Below are 6,631 nucleotides of genomic sequence, written 5' to 3'. Positions count from 1 at the left end.
TACACTTAGAAAGCTATTTAGTTTCAAGCACTAAAGACACTTTAGGTCGTGCCCGGCATGGCCAGATGGTTAGGGCGCTCGACTCGCAATATGAGGGTCGCGGGGTCGAATCCCCGTCCAACCAAACATGCTCGCCCTTTCAGTCCTGGGGGCGTTATAAAGTGACGGTCAATTCCACTATTCGTTGGTACAATAGTAGCCCAAGATTTGGCGGAGGGAGATGAGGACTAACTACCTTCCCTCTAGTCTTACACTGCTAAATTAGGGACGGCGAGCGCAGATAGCTCTCGTGTAGCTGTGCGCGAAATTCATAACAAACAAACAAACAAGTAAAAATTAGTGTTGGTGCGGATGGAGATTTTTCATCCCTTTTTGTATTATTATTAGAATATCATTGCCCAACGTTAAGAAGAATAAGATATTAGAGAGTGAAAGATATACAATGCACAGAATGGAAGATAATCGGATATCCATGTCAAGGCAACACCACTGGTATGAAATAATGTCAATCACTCCCGCTCTTTTTTTATTGTTATGTAAACCAGGCATCTGATAATCAGTAACGTAACGTAAAAGGCAAGTGATTGGCCACTCAGCCTATACTACCTACTGTGATCTCATAAAACACTATCTTAGTTTTCGTATTGAAATAGTCACGGCACATTTAAGCAAAGGTGCTAAGAACATGTATCCAGTGTATCAGCAATGTAGTTTTTACAGATGAGTCGCTATTCATCTTGCAGCCAAATAATATCATTTATAGAGAAACTGGAACCAGATCCATCTCCATTTTGATACAGGAACTTAACGGTTATGGCTAAACATTGGGGGACGTACCGCTCCCTGTTCATAATACGAAAGATTCGTTAATATCAAACAATATTTGGATAATTTCTATGATGCTTTGAGATGACATCATCTCTGAATTCAACTCAATGTGTTATAACGCTCGCACTCACAGTTCTTGTGGAAGAAGAAACTGCTAACTCAATCGAATTTCAATCCCGTTAAGGATGTGTGGGACGCATCGCTTCCCATCAAGTGACACTAGAAAGTGCCCTAAGGACTGCCCTTTCAATCAACGATCGAACTAATTCAAGACCAGTACAAACCTGATAGTGTTTCCAAGGTAACCGTATTGAAGTGAAATACTGTAAGAATGTATAAAGCCATCTTTCGGCAACTGATCACATAACCCCCAGCGGTAAGTCTGAGGATCACAAAGCTAAAAACTGGGTTTCAGTACTCATGGTGGGTAGAGCACAGATAACCCATTGTGTAGCTTTGCCCTTAGCAACAAACAAACCAATTGTTCACTTACGAGCTTAGGCTGAAAGTCCAATCGTTTGCACTTCCGATCACATGACGAATCATCAGATACCTGATTTACACAAAAAGTAAAGGTGGTGGACGTGGTTGACATTATTTTATAACATTGGATTTTGCTTTTCCAAAACCGAAATTTATCATTTGTTTTGTGCAACATATATAACCATTTTATTTTTCTCGTATCCAAGCAACAGTGAACCAGAAAGTATAACATTCCCTAATAATATCTCGAATATCTTAAACTGATTTATTATTCACTTGCTTAGTTCACTGAAACAATTACTATGAAGATGTTTTCTTTCTTTTATTTGCGAAAATTAATTCGGTAAGGTATTTAAATGTGAAAATGGTTGCTAAGATATCAAAATTAAACTTTTTTATTTGCATGTTGTTTTTTTATTGTTTCATAATTACTTCGACCTTTAAGAAAGTTCTGATTCAAAATTTCCAAGCTAACTACACTTAATCAACAACACAACGTTACGTGATATTAATTACTTATTATATATTATCGTTCGAGAAACCCGGGAAGACTTAAACATTAATCTACTTAATTTACATATTTACAGAGCCTAGATCATATAATGAATAACATTTTAATCTCTCCATCGCACATAAAACGCTTTAAAGGTAATTTTATTCATTTTTTTCTGGTATTTTATAATAATATTGCGCCACCCCGAGGTTTGAAATGAACTCAAATAAACTATTCAGCGTTTCTTCTGCCAGCAGGAGTCGAGGTTGTCTGCATAATGATGCTTCAGAAGGATTAACCAGTAGATTAATTCTGTGATGTTTCAAATATTTCATAGCTTTACATGTTTTTGATGAGTTATGGAAATATTGTGTAGTCTATAAATATTCGCTGTGACTTACTGTATCTTATGTTTTTCTCGTATTTCAGTTAAGCATTCAACTGAGAAATTAGCTTCTCGATGATGCTAAGGCAATACATCTTAGTTGAGGCCAACTTTAGCCATTGATTAATGACTGAACAGAGCAGTTTTGACAGAATATTAGGTTACTCTCACAAGCGAAACAGAAAGTTACTGAATATCTATCTATAATTTTACAAATGTATCTTGTATTTTTAAGGGTAATTATATCGTTTTTTTTGTTCTAAGACGTTTCTTTTTGTGCTTTCAGGAAAAAAGTTTGTAGCTGTATTTAAAAAAAATAACAACAAAATAACATTTTTTTATGTACAAATAATTAAGTGGGAAGTTAAAATTATAACTGTTGTTTAAAATACAGTTAAATTATTTGTAGTATTCTAAGGATAATAATGTAAATATTTTAAAATTTCATATTTATAATTTTTCAATTGGCGTATAATATAGGTGTCTAAATTCCTTTCTTCTGAAAAACCAGGAAGTCGGTGTTGAAACATATTGGTGGACATTATTACAAAAATATATTCTTTATTGATTTTCTCACAAAGCTACTGAGGCTATCGGCAATAGCCGTCTAAAAGTGAAGGGTTCGTTTTTGTGAAGTTAAACACAAAGTTACACAATGGGCTATCTGTGCTCTGCCCACCACGGGTATCGAAACCCGATTTCTAGCCTTTTAGTCCACAGACTTACCGCTGTGCCATTGGGAGGCGAAAGTGAAGGGAAAGCAGCTAGTTATCACCACTAGTTATCGGCCAACTCTTGGGCTACTCTTTACGAACGAAAAGTGGGATTTTTCGTCACGTCATAACGCCTCCACGGCTGAAAGCATGTTTAGTGACGAGATTCGAACCAGCAGACTACGAGTCGAGCGCCCCACATATTTTCAACTTGAATCATGTGATACATGAACTAAACGATCAGGTAAGAGACCCCAACTTTCCTGCATAGTCCTAATAATTTGCAACTACGACTACTCGTAAACGAATAGTTGGATTGACTGAAACGTGCATAAAGCTGATAGTGTGGGGCTTTTTCAGCAGTAAATTGCAGAATCGAAACTTGTAACTTTCGAACCGCTGTTGGCATGCTAACCATTATGCTACGCCCAGCCCCTCAACATATATACGTCTCATGTTTCCTAGACAAGAATTTGGTTAGTTAATGTTTTGCCCCCTAGTGGCGCAACGGTATGTCTGTGGACTTACAACGCTAGAAACCGGATTTCGATACTCGTGGTGGGCAGAGCACAGATAGCCCTTTGTGTAGCTTTGCGCTCAACTACAAGAAAAAAAAAACAAATTTGATGCTTTAACTACACTTGTAGCCGCCTCGTGTCTGATCGTATAATAAGATTTTCACTATCACTCTTATAGCGCACCTGCACTCTCGACATGTAGGGCACTTTTTTGTGACAACGGGACGTAAGCCACAAACCTCTCTAAATCCTTGATATTCATAAACACTGTACATTTTATTGGTGTTTGAAGTCAATATTATTTAGTTGATTTAGTTCTCTGGTGTTTTTATGTATTTTTGTATAAATGTAGCTAAAGATTTCTTTAGCAAGTACTTGGTAGTTAGGGCGCTGAACTCATAATCTGCAGGTCGCGGGTTCGAATCCCCAACAACGAACATGTTCGTCTATTCAGCCGTTGGGTCATTATATTATGATGGCCAATCCCATTTTTCATTTATAAAAGAGTAGACCAAGAGGTGGCGGTGGGTGGTACTGACTAGCTGCCTTCCCTTTACTCTATCACTGATAAAATAGGGACAGATAACACAGATAGACCTCGAGTAGCTTAGATCGAAATTTAAACCATAACAAAGCAAGTACTGATTTGAATCAAAATAGGTGTTAATACTTATATGATTGTACAAAGCGATACATAACAAAAGTATTTATTATGTTACTCTGGAAACGGAAGTGACGACACCATCTGAGGACATAAAGGGGGTAGAACAGTAAATTAATCATAACAGCCAACTATAGTATAGCTATAGATTAATGAAATAACAGGTGATTACAGAACGTGATGCTAATTATTGACAATAATTATAGGTATGGTTTGGATTTCGCATGAGTCAATCATATCTAATTATAGTACGAAATGACATATTCTCATGACATAGTGCCAATTACTGACAACAGTTAAATATAATTATAGCTTTAAAAGAAGGTGGTTCGGTTTCATAAAGCAGTTGTGTACATAATGACAATAATGGAAGAAAATTAATGAGAGTAAAAGCAAGACAAGACATTGTCATCTTCCACAGGAAGATGTATAAAATACTTGAATAGGAGCATACATTTATTCTGTCTATAACCAGTCCAAGAGAGAGTTAACTTCATATATATTTTACATTTTGGAAACACAAAGGTAAGGTTAATCTTTGTTGAAAAATATTCTGTTCTCATTGCTGTTATTTCTGTTTTATAAATGTAAAATGATGTAGGGATGGCAGTGCCAAAAATAATGAAAACAAGAATATATAAGGATGATACAGCTATACATAGATCATGCCTACATGACTTTCAATATTAAAATTTAATATTACACTGTAAAATGTACGAAGACGAAATGGTTACAAGGTCAGTCAATTTGACCGACCTCATAACTGGAGTCTGTAGTAGTCTCTAATAATCAAGACATGTTTGACTCAACCTAGTTTTTCTTGTCCTATGCTCTTTGTTACACTACATTGATGTCTACTCTGACAGGACCATGATATTATGATAAACAAACGGCATACCAACAGTAATATATAATTTCAAGCTGCAGTAATATTAAAGCCAAGTATGTATTTTCCAGTGTATCATTAAACTTTAATATTGAAAGTCGTGTAGGGTTGATTTACGTATAGCTATATCATCCCTATATTCTTGTTTGTATTATTTTTGGCACTGCCATCCTTACAGCATTTTACATTTACAACATTTATTATTACTTATTTTGGAATGTTTTTCCTCTGACTGAAAGTTAGTATATTCTGTAAATGTGTGTAATAAAATCCAATATTATGTGTACTGATCTTTTTTTACTCCTTCACTTCATATATGATATAGGGATTGGCTGCCTAAGTACATTCATTGTATAATGTACAAAGCATTGACGATTGACATGTTACAGACATCTAATGTTCATCTGCTATTGGCTGGTAATTTCTGTATCACTCTGTACTTAAGTTTCTTAAAGAAACCCTAGAATTTTGAAAGAAAGCTACCTTCAAGGGGTAATGATAACTAGGTTTACACTATATTTATGATTTTTTAAAAATTACTGCTTAATCATAATGATCAAGGCATAAGAATGAAATTAAAACTTTCAATAACTAATTCTAAAACTTTTGATGGTCAGAACCATTATCTTTCTGCTATTGATAATAATTTTGGGTGTTATCTCTTGATGGACAAGATAATTAAAAATAAAATGCCCATCAAATCTCTTCATGTTACGAGCTATAGTTCACTACATGAATTATAGCCATTAAAACAATTACCTTTCTGTTAAGATCGCATAAAACACAGTAATTCTCTTTGCGAGTTTCTATTTCTTGGTCAGTCTGAAAATTAAAAAATAAGTACTTTTCAGATGAATCTTTAACTTTTTTCTCCCGAAGGAAACATAAATGGTTAGAAGGCATGGCAATATTTTTACATCCTACACAATGGATTTCATTGCATCTGTGAAAATCAGGACAATATTAGATCGTCGCTTTCATTAACCACCCCTCAATAAACGTACATCAGGTATAATAGTTAAATGAACCGCCTAAACGTCACGTTAGTGTAGCCTATGTAACGTGTAAAGTTTAGTATAATCTAATCCCTTATAATGATGGCACACGATGAGACAAACATTCGGTATGTAATGCTGTTTGAATATAAGAAGGGAAACAGCGCCTCTGTAGCCACAAAGAATATCAAAGACGTTTATGGAAATGTTTTGAACGTTCGTAAGTATCAACAAAGTTCAGCAAATTTCGTTCAGATGATTTTAGCCTTAAAAACTGTGATGGCAGGGGCCAACATGTTGGAATTGATATTGATGCTCTGAAGACCCTGTTGAGTCTAACCCAAGCAACACACTCGTGAAATGACCCTGAAATTGCATGTCTACAATGAAACAATACGTAAACATCTACGTAATATGGGAAACTCCATAAAGAAGTTGTTTAGGTGCCTCACGAACTCTCCGATGATCATTGTTTCCAACGTGTGAACGTTGCTTCATCTCTTCTGTGCGTGAACAATTTTTGGACAGAATTGTCACCGGTGATGAAAAATGGATTCCCTTTGCGAATGTTAAACGTCAAAAACAATGGCTCAGTCCTAGCCAAAACCAATTCCGACTCCAAAACCTGGCCTCCATCCGCAGAAAGTGATGCTTTGCATTTGGTGGGAC

Source organism: Limulus polyphemus, unplaced genomic scaffold (genome assembly GCF_000517525.1).
Source record: "Limulus polyphemus unplaced genomic scaffold, Limulus_polyphemus-2.1.2 Scaffold3849, whole genome shotgun sequence".
NCBI lineage: Eukaryota > Metazoa > Arthropoda > Merostomata > Xiphosura > Limulidae > Limulus > Limulus polyphemus.
This window is presented reverse-complemented; position numbering follows the sequence as displayed.